General features: G+C 51.0%; 1 protein-coding gene across 7 annotated transcripts in view; it reads left to right on the top strand.

The window, feature by feature from the left end:
* Window positions 1-14,633, top strand: part of SEMA5B (semaphorin 5B) — a 119,754-nt gene that overhangs the window by 21,655 nt on the left and 83,466 nt on the right. For 2 of the 7 annotated variants that reach the window (XM_030942066.1, XM_030942055.1), the window contains exon 1: window positions 12,933-13,420. The exons of 4 other annotated variants lie outside the window; for them this stretch is intronic. The gene's annotated coding sequence lies outside the window, so the exon portion shown is untranslated. Of the gene's footprint in view, window positions 1-12,926; window positions 13,421-14,633 lie in introns of those variants that run through there. One more of the 7 variants, XM_030942083.1, reaches the window with a different exon arrangement.

The following is a 14,633-nucleotide window of genomic DNA, read 5'->3' as shown; positions in this document are numbered from 1 at the left end:
GGGGGTCATTTACCAACACCAGACACTGGAGGCACAAAGATGGATGAACTGCTTTTCCCAGCGGCAGACACTCCTAGCCCAGTGGACAGTGACCCTTCATGAGTGGACAGTGCTTTCAGGTTGACAGAGCACAGTCACATTTGTTGTGTTTTGAGTCTCATGAGAACTGGGGAGACAAGCCAAGGCAAGCATTATCCATCTTAGGAGGAAGTTGAGACTCAGAGAGGTTGCAGAATAGCTCCAAAGTCACACAGGTGGTGTTTGACCAAGGCAGAAAGAGAAGAGCCTTCTGAGTAATGGCCAAGCCCATAATCTCTGGCCATGCAGGGGCTGGCAATCAAAGATTACAGGAATTGGTGGGATGGAGACAAAAACAGTCTGCATGGTAGGCAGGTCCCCGGGACCAGTGTCCCCCTGAAACTGGAGTGTTTCAGGGATCAGGATTGCCTGGAAAAAAATGAAGAGCTCAAATGACCCCCTCAGGCCAATCACTCTTTCATCCCTGGGAGTCACATTCTGGTGGCCAAGGAGTCCTGAGTCCCTATTTATTCTCTATTCCACCTCCCTTGCCCTCAACCTCAGCCTGTTACAATGAGAGGAATTGGAGTTAAATATACAATGAAGTCTGGGCAACATAGCAAGACCCCATCTCTCTAAAAAAACACAAAAAATTAACCAGGTACGGTGATGCACACCTATAGTCCCAGCACTTTGGGAGGCTGAGGTGAGAGGATCACTTGAGCCCAGGAGTTTGAGGCTGTAGTGAGCTATGATCACACCACAGCACTCCAGTCTGGGCAACAGAGCAAGACCCTGTCTCTAAATAATAATAATAATAATAATAATATAATAATAATAATAATATAACAATAATAATAAGCAGTCAATTACAAAAGGAACTTGTGAAGTAAAAACTGGTATGATGTCCTTTAATAGGTGACAGATAATGTCCTTTCTGGCTAGGGAGGACCCTGATGCTGTCAGGGGTGGGGCCAGGTGGAGGAAGGCTGTGGGCAGGAAGAGGGTGTGTAGGGGAGCAATGGGGTCTGAGTGGTGGATTGGCTATGGTGCTTGAGTGAAAGTGTGCTCATCCCCAGAAGGAGTGAGTGCTCAGGGCTTCTGCCATTCCTCTGACCTTTCATGCTGGCCTTCTTGAAGGCAAGAGAGGATGCAGAAGAGATAACCTCTCCGAGTTCCATAAGGCACTGGTTCTCCCATTCAGGAAGTTTTTCCTACAGAGTACTCTGGATTTTCAGGGAGGCAGTGTGAGGTTTGGTCAGACTGATCATCAGATTTACTAGGGGAACTTTAAGAAAAGACTGAGTTTGGGCCCACCCATGAGATTCAGATTTGATAGGTCCAGGTGGGGCTGGAAGCCTGAATGTTTGTTCTAAAAGAGCAACATCCTAATCCAAATACCAACTATTTGTTCACTGGAAATGAGGTGCAATCAATTTCCATCAGTGTGGAGGAGCCTGGTGGGAGGCCAGCTGTAACATATTGTTGCCTGGGTATGTTATATTTGCAGTCTGCACCCTAAATCCCAGCTCTCCAGAGAAGCTGGGGTGGGTCATTCTAAAGTGTAAAGTGTTCTAACACACTTTAGATTGGCCTCTTTAAGCAACAGCACCTTTACATAGTTAGCCATTGTGTTTGTGATTCTCTATAAAACGTGTTATATGCATCCCTGCCTTCTTACACGGGGTGATGCAAGCATAAATGTAACCTTTTCTTGGTGTCCCAAGGGTATATTAGAAACCTTAATTAATGGACTGGGCTCTGATTCAGTGGGGTGTATGGGACAATTTGCTTACGCCAAATGGCCCCCTGAGGTTTTGAATTTTGTGCCTGCTCTTTCCTTTTTCCAGCTGTGCCTCTTGCTGATGGATGTCCCTTCTTGCTAGACACAGTGTATCTGCCTAAAGCAAATTTTTCTTCACTTTTAATTTGCATTTCTTGTATGGGCTTGGAAAATGGGTAACTAAAGTTCTGAGTAGGGCACCTTGTAGTAAACTTCCCATCCTCCATTCCACACCTCCTCCCGGAGTAGCAGCAGTGAAACTTGGGCTTGCCTAAGGAGATGGCCTTGACAGGTTTAAGGGTACATATGCTGTTTAACTTTAGCAGGGGTTGGGCCATAAATGGACACATGACACGATTTTGACTAATGAGATTCGAGGAGAGGTTTTTGATTTCTAGGAAAGTTCTTTCTGTTTGTCAATAGAAAGCCACCAGAAGTCATACTCTGGGTAGATGTTAAACAAGGAAGGCTGCCCTGATTGTTCTTGGCAGCTGAATTATAACTTCAAGAACTTTCTTTTTTTTTTTTTTTTTTTTTTTGAGACAGAGTCTCAGTCTGTCTTCCAGACTGGAGTGCAGTGGCGCAATCTCAGCTCACTGCAACTTCCGCCTCCAAAGTTCATGCAGTTCTCCTGCCGGCCTCCTGAGTAGCTGGGATTACAGGCACCTGCCACTACACCTGGCTAATTTTTTGTATTTTTAGTAGAGACGGGGTTTCACCATGTTAGCCAGGCTCGTCTCGAACTCCTGACCTCATTATTTGCCTGCCTCAGCCTCCCAAAATGCTGGGATTACAGGCATGAGCCACCACACCTGGCGAACTTCAAGAACTTTCTTTGGGGAGAGGCCTCCTGAGGATGGAGAATGGCAGGATGTGAAATTTTAGTGGCTGGCAGAGTGGAGAGATGGAAAGAACCTGAACTGCATGGTTTTTATTATCTCTAAAGCTCCTCTCATGTGAATTATTCTATTTTCTTTGGTTTAAGCCTCTTTGAATTGAATTGGGTTTTGGGTTACTTGAACTAAAAGCATGCCAATGGTAAATACTGAGTGGATGAGCTAATAGTGTGTGGGTGCAAGGGGAAGCCCGAGGCTTTAGTGGGAGCATTTTGTTACTGTGTTGCCATTTCTCTGAATGTGGTTTTATGTTTTGATTTGGAAGTAGGCTTATTTCTTTATGAGATTTTCCCAGTAGGTAGTGGCTGCTTCTCATTCACTTTTGTGTCCTCAGTACTTTTTGCAGTGCCGTGCACTTACTGGACATTCAAAAAACTTAAATTGACTTGAACTCAGCCATCTGCAGGTGACTGCAGTGTGCTTTCCACTTCTTGATGGTAACTGTACCTGCTTGTTGATTTTACCTGTCACGCTCACTAGGATGATAGACATATGACACACTATGGATGCTAGTAATTGTTTTTGTAGTGCTTTCTGGGTTACAAAGCACCACCTCATCCTTATCTCTGGAAATAAGTATGTCTGGGATCATCACCGTTTTACAGATAAGAAAACCAAAGGACTGTGTGTTTACGTGAAGTTTAATTTTCTGGCTAGTTCTTAAAAAATTTAATTTGGAAATGGCATCCAAAGCATTTTCTTTGAGAATAAATAACCCTGTGCTCAAAAAGGAACCCCTCTTTTAATATTTCTCCTAAACCAGTGTCCCACTGTTTGCTGAGACGTGAATGACTTATAATGATCGATGTCTGCAGGTCGGGGCTTCAGGAGGCTACTTTGACTGGAGGCTGCCCCTGCCTCCCACGGCTCCCTCCAAAGAACTGCAATTTGCTGTCAGGTTACAGCTCTTCAGGATTCACAGCTTGAGCTTCCCACTTAGTTAATTGGTGCTTATTCTTCAAATTGGGTTGTTTTCGCCAGTAGAAGAGAAGCAGGAGTTTGCATCCGTCTGCTGCTCTTGCAAGCTTTGCAGCAAGAAAATGAACTGGGAAACTTGAAGTGTCTCTTACTTAGAATGGTGATTATCCACACAAAAGCATTTGGGAGCGGGACACTGAGTAGGTTTGCTTCTGAGGGAATGCACGCATTCTTCTGTGCCTATCAAGACTGACAGGCTCCTTCGGAATGCAATGCACTGGGTTAATGGAATAGTGAAAGTTGAGCTCCACCTGCATACCCGGTCCGTGATGCCTGTCCACCTGACCCCAGCACAGGGCTCCAAGAATGATGCCCTCCCAACGCCTCTTCCCTTGCTCTCTCCCCATTACCCCATGGGTTTCACCCATTTGTGTTTTCTGGCACTTGGGTTTCTCCATCCTTGTGCTCTCTGGGGCCTCTTGACATGCTGGGATGCACAGCCTATTCTGATTCTTGTGCCTTGGTTGTCTAGCTGAATTCTCTTTCACTTCAAAACACCTATAGAAATTGTTGCAGAGAACACTTATTTTGACATTGTTTCAAAAATGGCATTGCATGTGTATCTTGTCTCCTGGAGGGCAAGGATTGTGTTTTACATTGCTTTTGGAGGAATGAGCAGTGCCCAGCATGCACCTTATTGTGTAGAATTTGGAGTTATCAAAGGAGTTTGTTACCCAATAAGTGCCTGAGGAATGTCATCACCTCTTCTTTTTGCTTTATGGATTCCCTGTGCTCACTCCTCCTGCCACTAAGTACCTTGCCTGGCTACCCGCTGTGAGGTTGAATGCAGATGTCACCAGGCCTGGGCTTTTAAGGTCATGAATGGGTATGAACTTAGCTCATGTTGTCTAAATGCATTCTTCAGTACATTATAAATGTAAATGATAAATGTACATTCAGTACATTATAAATGCATTCTTCAGTACATTATAAATACATTCTGGATTTTTGGTCACTGGGAATTATGAAGGGGAGAGAGGTAGGAAGAGAAGAGTTGGATAGAGTGGGGTGGACGTATTGAGTATGAAGGGAAAAAGGTTTGAAGATTCTTCCACTGCCCCAATGACTGCAGCTCTTTGTGAATTTTCTGCTGCCACCAGCTAAGGTTTAAAAAAACGGAGGGGGTCAGGGTGGGGGTAGTTCCTTCTCCAAAATCTATGGTTCTTGGACTTATTTTTCTTTTTCTCCATGATACTCCTTCTGCTCCCCAAGCCTCTGCAGAAAAGCTCACCCCACAGAGGCTGAGCTGTGGCCGGTGGCTGCCACCCACTGTGTGAGAGAGGGTGGGGTTGCTGAGGTCATCCCCACATTCAGACTCCCCTGAGATTTCCCTTCAAGCTTTGGCTGTCTGAGTTTATGGTCTCTTCCCACTGCCTTTCCTTCTTCTCCAGGATCACCCCCTACCCTGTGTCGCATCCTGCTGGGGCCCAGTACCTTGAGCTCTGGGGGGCACTTGGATACGAAATCTGCCCTGCTCCTCCCAGGGCTGCCTCCTGGGGATCAGCCAGCTCCCCGTCTAGCACAGTCCCTTGCAGAGCGAGGCCAAGCCTCTGGGATTCAGTGTGTGCTCCCACTTCATCCTTATTTCTCGCCTCAGGTGGTTCTCCACCTGGAGTGGATTGACTACCACCACGTACGCAGGTGTCTGAAGGTACGGGGCTGTTTTGGGTATCCAGGTGACTGGGGTACCCTACTGTCATTTGGTGGCCAGGGATGCTAAATCCTTGCAGCTCACCAGGAAGGTGCATCCCTCAAAAAATGCCATGGCCTCCCCTGTTAAGAAGCACTGTGCACCCCAGGCTGGAGTTCCAGCTTTAGTCTTCTACAATGGCAGTGTGTTGGAGTCACAGGAGGTTTGAGTCCCTGGGTTTGAGTTCCTGCTCTGCCACCTATTGACTCTGTTACTTTAGTTCCCTAGCCTCTGTCTCCTCACCTGCACCATGGGGTGATGACAGTGACCCCACTTTACAGAGCTTAGATAGGGTTAGATTTGTGACTACACCTAAAGCACTCTGGGCAGTGCCAGGTGCATGCCAAATGCCAGAGAGGCATTTGCTGTTATGATGCCCTTTACAGCCTCTTCCTGCCTGGCCTCCAGGGCCACCCCTTTGGCCTCAGGTTGAAACTGTTGTCCTGGCGCTTGCCTCATGACAACTGGGCCATGGCCATCATGACTGAAACCTTGGCCCAGGGTTTGCACCTGCGCCACCTCTAGGACCTGCTCCCCATGCCTCATTCCTTCCCAGTCCAGCTCCTCCCTCCTGCCCTTGCCTTATTCTGTCCTTCAGGAGGGCTGTTCCTTCATTCCTTTTTTTTTTTTTTGAGAGACCCTCACTCTGTCACCCAGGCTGGAGTGCAGTGACGCAATCATGGCTCACTGCAACCTCTGCCTCCCGGGTTCAAGCGATTCTCCTGCCTGTACCTCCTGCTGGGACTACAGGCATGAGCCACCATGGCCAGCTAATTTTTGTATTTTTAGTAGAGACCGGGTTTCACCATGTTAGCCAGGGTGGTCTCGATCTCTTGACCTCGCGATTCACCTGCCTCAGCCTCCCAAAGTGCTGGGATTACAGGCGTGAGCCACCGTGCCTGGCCTGTTCCTTTTATTAGGAGTCTATTTTTGTGGCTCTCTTTTTCTCTCTGTCCCCATAGCTGTTGTGGATGTTCGGTGTTTTCTTCCTTAGAACCTGTTTTAGCTTGTGTAGATTCTTGGGCCCCACTTCAGAGACTGTGCTACAGGATGTCCAGTTGGGACCGAGTATCTGCATGGAAACAGATGCTGGCGGTCTTCGTGGAGCCAGCCTCTGGCTCCATTGGTCCTGTCTGTATGACTGCTCCTCCCTGGGGAGGGGAAGGGAGAAGGGAGGGTCCTCGCTGCCCTCAGCTCCAGGAGGTAGAGGCTCATTGGTGGTTACAGCTGGTCACCATTTGCCTCAGATACAGATGTCATTATCTTTGGTGAGTTTTTTTTTAATCTACTTAAAATTCTACATTTATATTTTCTTCCAGCTGGGAACATGCCTCAATTCTAAATAGCTGCTTTGGGAAATGAAAGATGATGGAAAGTGAGAGGTGGCATTGCTTTCCCTTAGGAATGTGGTATAATGGGAAGGGGGCCTCCGGGCTGGAACTCGACGGCCTGGGTTTCTACCGACCACATCACTAGCTGCTGTGTGACCTTGGTTGAGTCAACTACCATCTCTTGCCTTCATTTTCCTCATTTCTAACATGAAAAGGTTGGACAGGTTGGACTTGCCGAAGTTGTCTTCCTACCCTCAAAGTCTGTAAGTCAGTAAGTCTGTTTAATTGTGCTGACAGCTTTAGAGTGGCTAATGAATGAGAGTTTAGTGGGAACACAATTAAGTGGTAATGAAGGCCTCAGCAGTAAATCTCTCTACTTCTTGTAATGAGTTGAGAAGATGAGACTTGGAGTTCCTTTTCACTGAGCGGAGCCCCTGGGAAGAGGGAACAAAGAGCTCCAGGCTCCTACTTGGAGACTAAAGGAGGCCAGGAATCAGGGATGAAGTCACACCTCAGGGGAAGCTGGGTAGCTAGCTGACTGTCCTACAGCCAAATGGGTGGGCTAGCAGGGTAGGTCTGGAGCTTTGTGGGGTGGAGTGGAATACTGACAGCTCTGCAGACCTGGGTAACACTGACCCAGGCTTCCGTCCATTTCCAGAACATGTTCACTTGCTTCGCCTTGGGGAATCCTCTCACACCTGGTGAAATAGATAAGCCTGGAACTTTTATCTTTCCCATTTAACAGATGAGAAAAGGAGGCTCAGAGTGGTGACTGGCCCAAGGTCAAGAAGCTGATGAGTGATAGATCAGGATTCAGCCAGGCTTCTTTTTTTTTTTTTTTTTTTTTTTGAGACGGAGTCTTACTCTTGCCACCCAGGCTGGAGTGCAGTGGCCGGATCTCAGCTCACTGCAAGCTCCGCCTCCCGGGTTTACGCCTCCCGGGTTTACGCCATTCTCCTGCCTCAGCCTCCCGAGTAGCTGGGACTACAGGCACCCGCCTTGTCGCCCGGCTAGTTTTTTGTATTTTTAAGTAGAGACAGGGTTTCACCGTATTAGCCAGGATGGCTTCGATCTCCTGACCTCGTGATCCGCCCATCTCGGCCTCCCAAAGTGCTGGGATTACAGGCTTGAGCCACCGCGCCCGGCCTAGCCAGGCTTCTTGATACCAAAGCCCCATCCTTTCTGCTCTACTCGACTAGCTCCTCCAGTCTGCGGGCTGCTGTGAGTGGCCGACCCCGGAGTGAAATGGGTCTTGCTGTTCAGAGCACTCCCAGAGGGTTTGCCAAGGCTCCCTGGGCCTTGGCTTTGTGGATGGGCCCCAGGGGAAGGAAAGATCAGGTTGGTATACGAGGTGGGGATGTCTGGTCTGTGGTAAGAAGGCCCCAAGGGAGGCTCCTGTGAGGCTTCTCAGTGTCTTGACAGGCTGTGGCCTTGCTGCTGAGAGCTGGCTCAGCCAGGTACATCACTGTCACCAAGCTCTCCATGGCGGTCGTCAGGCAGTGTTTGCTGCCTGAGGTTGCATCAAGCTGGGAATGCCCTAAAGTGGAGACGTGAGGAAGAGAAGGGGTGATACCTAGAGACTGGGGTGTCTCTGTCCCAAGGAGACAAACTATAACAAGACCCGGTGAGGAGAGAGGCCCACTCTGGGTGGTGTGGGGCAGGGGCAGGGTCTCCTGGCCTGGGGGTAGAGGCCTCAGGCCGATGAACTTCCCTCAAAGACTCTGGCTGGTGGTGACTTTGGCTGCAGAGACACAGACCTTGACCTTTCCCTTCTGAGTGAAACAGGGCGCAGGCGTTATGCAGAGATGCAGCATCTTTGCTGCAGAGGGAGGGAGGAGGGAAGGGAGGGAGGCAGCGAGGATTCGTCTGGGTCCTGCCCTAGAAATGCTTCAAGTAATAAAATCAGGATGACTTAAGAAATCCATTACCCCTCTTGGCCTCCCACAGCCACCAACATGCCCTGGTGGAGATGAGGAGGGGAGAGGTCTGGGGACCAGCCAGGTAACGTGGCCTCAGTCTCCTGGCCTGTGAACCAGGGGATGGGGTAAGGTCCCCATCAGCTCTGACCTCAGGTGGGTCTGGAGGAGAGAAAATCTTCTGGGGAGGGGCAGAGGAGGGATTGAGAGGAGATGCCAGAAAGAAAGGAGAGAGGAGGAGGAGCTAGAGGGGAGGAGAGGAAACTGAAGGGGGCTAAGGAGAGGGGAGGTGAAGAAAGCCATGAGAAAGTGAGCAACCCACAGAACACAGGTGTTCGAGTCTCTACCTTGCCGTGGTGAAGTCTGTGACCTGGATCCGGTCAGACACTCTGAGCCTCGGCTTCCGCACCCGAAGAGGAGATGGCAGTGCCCACTGCACTGTTGTGAAGGGGGAAAGGGCAGTTCACAAACCATAAGTGCCACACAAAGTGATATGTTGAATTCACAAGAAAAAAAGCAAGAAAGGAGGTAGGGAAGGTGGAGCCAGGGCAACAGGAGAGAGCCTTTTCGGGACTTCCCTTTCCTTGGGTGTGGACACAGGACAGCCGGTGGGAGTGGCAAGTAAAGAACCCACAGGTGGACCAGGGAGGGAACCAATCTTCCCTTGGTGAGGCCATTTGCGCCCCTCCAGGAGACAGAATCCAGGGGCTCCCTGCGTCTCTAGCTGAGGGATCTTTGCCTGTGCAAGAACATTCTTCGTGGGGGCTGGGCAGGTCGAACGCTACTCTGGCTTCCTTCCCAGAGGCCCAGGGCAAGGACAGGGCAGTCTTGGGCTCTGGGGTCTCACGGAACGTCCCAATTTCTGTCAGACTTAAACTCTTGAAGGGCTGAGGATGCTGGTGTGAGGGGTGCACGGTTATAAAAGAAAGCCTTTGACAGAATCTTGAACAGGAAGGCTAGAAAGACAAAAAGAGAGAAATATGGCTGAAGAACATTCTGGAAAGTCCAAAACCAAGACAGTGCTCTCAGTCCACGTGGGCCCAGCCCCACAGTCCCTCCTTCTACCGCTCGTGCCTGGATCTTGGCATGTGCGAGGCCAAGGCGGGGAAGCATGGGGCCGGGGTCAGGGCAGCCAGCTCCCCTGGCAGGCTAGATTTATGATTTGGCTGAGCTGGGGAGAGGGAGCCTGCAATGATCCAGAGTATGAAAGGCAGCCCAGTGTTTCCTGGAGCAGCTGTGGTGCCAAAGGCAGGGACGTCCATCTGGCCTTGCTGTGTAGTACATTTGTCACCCGGATCCCGGGGCCCAGACGGCCTCCCTTCTGCCACCCGTAGCCACCGAGGCCAGCTCCCACCTTCAGCAGCTTCTGCTGTGGGACCTGCAACTCCCGTAGATGCTGAGTGTGTATGTTGGGGGAGAGCTGCCCCCTCCCTTGGGACACTCTTAGGCTTCGCCCTCCAGCTGGCACCCATCCAAGTTGGTGTCTACTCAGTGTTCCGTGGGGATGAAAAGCCCTGGAGTCAGAGAGGGGAAAGGCCCTCAGACTAGTGCTGTGATCTCAGGCTGTGTTCTGAGGAGCTCTAGAGCACCTCCAAGCCACCTTAAGAGCTGCTGAAGGAAGCTGGCAGCCAGGCTCCAGCCCTTGACCCATCAACGTAGCTCTGCTTCTGTCTGATCTGGATATATACAGATATTCTAGGTAAGATTTCACTTGAATAATGAGAAATGGAGGCTCAGAGTGATGAGAATGGGTTCTGCTGCTGAAAAGTAAACAGTTTGAAGACCACAAATCTGGTCTCATTTCAAAGAGGAAGATACAGTGGGCCAGGGAAAACCAGTAGCCCAGCCAATTGTTGGCAGAATAGGGACTAGAACCCAAGCCTCCTGGCTCCCCAGCCATGATCTCCCCATGATACTGGGCTGTCTCATTTGAGGTGCTGGCCTGAGCATTCACGGCCATTCCCTCTTTTGAATCCCAGACCCCCTCTCAAGCTTGGGTGCTGTGTCCTCTCAGCTTTAGCTATGCTAGAGGGGGCTTCAGGATGTAAACCATGTGTGGCCCAGGCCAGCCGTTTTCAGGTATGAATCGAGACCTCTGTGGCTGACCCGTGATTACAGCTTCTTCTGCCCAGAGCCTGTCTCTAGGCGCCGATGCTTGGGCTATGGACACCCTGTCATCCCGGGGGCTGTTGGTCGTTATCGAGGGTTTTCTGGTAGAGCATAGGCCATTGCCTCTTCTTCCCTTTTGGTCTCTGGAGAAACTTGTCCTGTTCTACTCAGGCCTCCATTTGTCCATTTGGGATTCTGATGGTAGTTGCTGACCCAGCCACCCTCTGCCATGGTCCCTGGGTTCTGTTCCAGAAAACCCCAGACTAACATTTTTCCCAGGCAAGCAGCTCTCTCCACCCCCACCACCCGATGCCCTGCTTCTCACAGGGTCCCTCCAGCCCTGGCCACGGTTCTGGTCCCCAGCTTGGCTTGTCCTGGGTTGCGTTCCGCCTCCTTGGCTGGACTTGCTTTTCCAACCTGACGTGTTGCCCCTCCACCTCTCCTCTCTGGGTTTACAATCCCCGGCTTTCCTCCTGCTAAACACCCCTCTCAGCTCCTTCCAGCCGGCCCTTCCCCTTTAAGCAGCTCACCTGGGGGCCTCCTTCCCAGGGCAAGAACCACCACCTCCGTTTCCCAGGATTCCGTAGAAGAAAGAAATAAAGGATCCAGCATCTCTGAGGGCCAGGCATTGTGGGCAGCATTGTACCCATTTCATCCCATTTGATTCTCACAACAGCCCTATGAAATAGATATTAATATTCTCTCTTGTCATATAGGGAAACTGAGTCTCAGAGATTTAGCAGCTTGCTCAAGGTCACACAGTTGATAAATTTACACTTCTGGTCCTGCCTAACCCCTGAGCCAAGGCAGTCAACCACAATAGCGAGCTGCCTGGGCGGTCACCTCGCATGGTCAAGCCAATTACCCTTAGGACGAGGGTGGCACAGCCTGTGGTGCTGTGTCTCCAAAGAGCTCCTCCCAGCGCCAAATCCTTCACTCTGTTTACCTCGTTCCCCATTTCTCCCTACAGACCTATCAACACACACCCATCATGGCAGGAAAATGTAGGAAGGAGAGGCAGGGGCCTCCCTGCTTTCACAGGTCAAGAAAGAGTAATCACTTTTGCACTCGTTGAGAACCACCATAATTGTTTGCAAAGCAAGAGGTAAATATGAAAGCCATAGATGGGGTCCTGGCCTCCGCTGTGGTAGCCAAGATGTGAAACAGAGAGGTGTTCAGACCTACAGGTGGCTAATCTTACAGGAGAGTGGGAGATGAGAGGCTGTGGAATATCCTCTACTCCCCACTACACTCTCTGCAGTCCTGGCTTCCCTCCAAATGAATTGTGCAGGCAGCCTGGAGTTACCACTCATCCTGTTATCTGTGGGGTGTCTTGGTGGGGAGCATAGAGGAGGGAAGGTTGAGGAAGTCAGGCTGTAGTGGCGCCAGGCTGGTGGCATACTCCAGAAGAGCTTGCTGTCCTCCCAGCCCAGGACCCACAGGAAGCCTGGTGAAGAGGATATAGCTCTAAGATGGGGCAGGTGGGGAGAGGCTTCTGAGGCTTCTGGACAATGGGCATGGGGACAGGTGGGCTTGAGGTGGGGAGGACAATGACCAAAATGGGAGCATAAAAGGACCTGGGCTGGGAAAAGGAGGGGCGATACCGCTAACTATTTGGTGAAATGCTTCTTCTTCCAAAGTTGTTCCCCGAGAGTATTCGGCAGGGGGAGCTGACTGCTGACAGCAGCAGCTGTGGGGGTGGCAGGAGCGGGAGGGGTGGCATTATCACCCTCTCAGAGCGGGTGGCAAGGGGGCGGGGAGGAAGGGATGGTGTCTCCTGCCTGTTCTGGAATCTGTGTCTCTCACTGCCCATCCCCCATCTCCAAATCCAGGAGGAAAGAGGGATTGGATGAATTTAGAGAGGGACAGATAGATGCTCTGGGAAGATGCACGCACTGCTTCTCACCCTCCTCTCTTGCTCACATGCACACATACGGTCTCTCACACACTCTTACACACACACTCTCTCTTCCTCCCTCTCTCACTCTCTAAGCCAGGGCATTACACTACTGCTCTCTGGTCCAGCCGAAGTTGGGAAGAATAATCCACTCCACGAGGATAAATCATCCTAAACCATCCTCAGGCAGCTTTGAGGAAACACGGGAGAGGAAGCCAGCCCTTGTGGGATGGCCAGGGCTTGGCCAGCTGGGAGGACAGTCTGGCGCTGGTGATTGGTGTGTCACAGCCGGGCTGCGAGCTGCTTCCAGCGCTTTTGTCTGGTGCTGGGAGTGAGGCTTAGCAGTGCGAGGGACAATCGGAGCTGCTCGGGGGGCAGGCTGCCGCGTTGTGTCCTGCTTTCCGGCAGCCAGACCAAGCCGCCTGGAGCTGCTCGTCAGGTTTTCTTGCTGACCTCACCTGAGCACAGTGGCCTGGGTGGACTCTCCAGGGAAATGTTGGTTTCTCCCCGTGAGCAGTAGCAGCAGTCCTGGCTCTCCCGGACTGAGAACTCATCAGCCCCAGCAAGCCTGGAGCCCCTTTCAGGGATCTGTAACTGGCGTGCCTGTGGCCCCAGGTCTGCTCCCAGGCGTGAGCTGAAGTCCTGACCTCTGTCGCTGGGGGCGAGGAGTGGGAGAGCCCAGAGCCCAGCTGCTGCCCAGGCTCTGGCAGACAGCAGGCTGATGGTGCTGGCTTCCCTGGGACTGCTTCTCCTGCCTGCTGTCTGATTTCCCTGCATGGTGCCCGCAGCTGAGCTGCTACGGGTGAGTACTTGGACAGATGTCCCTTTCTGCGCTCGCTGGATGTACCCAAGTGAGTCACAGTGGACCAGCTCTGACGGTGTATTTTCAGAGACTAGACGTTAGTTTGCCTCACCTCATGCCAGCTGGCTGGGGTGGGAGATCTAGGGAGCAGGGCCAATAGGGGGTGAGGAGGTGGGGCATCAGGGAGCTGGGGCTGCAGGTATTTTTCTCGGGAGTCAGGAGACCCTGGAAGAAGTTTCTCCTACTTATTCCCTCTCCTGGTTGGGTAGAGATGTGTCTAAGAGCATGTGAAGGGATGGTGTCTCCGAAATGCCCCACACCCACAGGTGCTCCAGGCTTTCACTTGTACTCTTACTGCTTAACCCCTGCTAGGTAAAGTGCATAGATTGCAGAGTGAGATCTGCCCTTTCCTTTCCATGGTCATGTGGCCTCCTCCGACGCTGACATTATCCTCCCAAAGCCATTGAAAAGTCTCTGTGATCCTTCTGCTTTTGCCCTGGAGTCCCTGACCCATGGGCTGCTGGGCTTCTCAGAGTCACTTTGCTATCAGAGCTGCCAAGAAAGGACACGGGACTTCTTTTTTTCTTTGCAAACAGTGGTGGGTCCCCGCTTTGAATGTGCACAAAATCCAACACCACAAGGCTGGAGAACCACAGCCTTGGGGACCCAGGGACCCTCTGTTATAGCCTGGATCCCTGCCTATCCATTAAAACCCTTCCCCTTGGTGGTTACAGTTTTGTTTTCAGCTTGGGCTGCCTCCGGGAATAAGGAGGCCTAGGAGGCCGCCACATGCTTCCTGTATCCATAACGGGTTCTCAGTGATCTGTTTTGCCATCACAGGGATGCCCATCTTCCTCGAATTCCTAACATGCCTGCGATCGTGTTTTCTCTCCTTTGTGATAGTATGGTCTTTGCTTATATCTCCCTAAGTTTCATATGATGAGTATGTTTTGACAAGATAACCTCTGAGGTCCCACTGGGAACATTTCCAACTTTCCAGAAGGTTGTGTGTGGGAAAACTCTGTGGTGCACCCCCACCCCCACCTAGTATACCCCAATCCTTTGGAGCTTGTCTGAAATCTAAGGCAGGGCTGAAGGACCATGATTCTGACTCATCTGAGATTTTCCTTCTTACAACTCACTCAGTAATCACGGCATGGAGGGTGCAGCAGTGTTTAGGTCAAGGTTTCTCAACAGCAGCACATTGAAAATT

This window comes from Rhinopithecus roxellana, chromosome 1 (genome assembly GCF_007565055.1).
Source record: "Rhinopithecus roxellana isolate Shanxi Qingling chromosome 1, ASM756505v1, whole genome shotgun sequence".
NCBI lineage: Eukaryota > Metazoa > Chordata > Mammalia > Primates > Cercopithecidae > Rhinopithecus > Rhinopithecus roxellana.
Note: the sequence above shows the minus strand (reverse complement) of the source record. Positions and strands in the feature narration are given on the sequence as shown.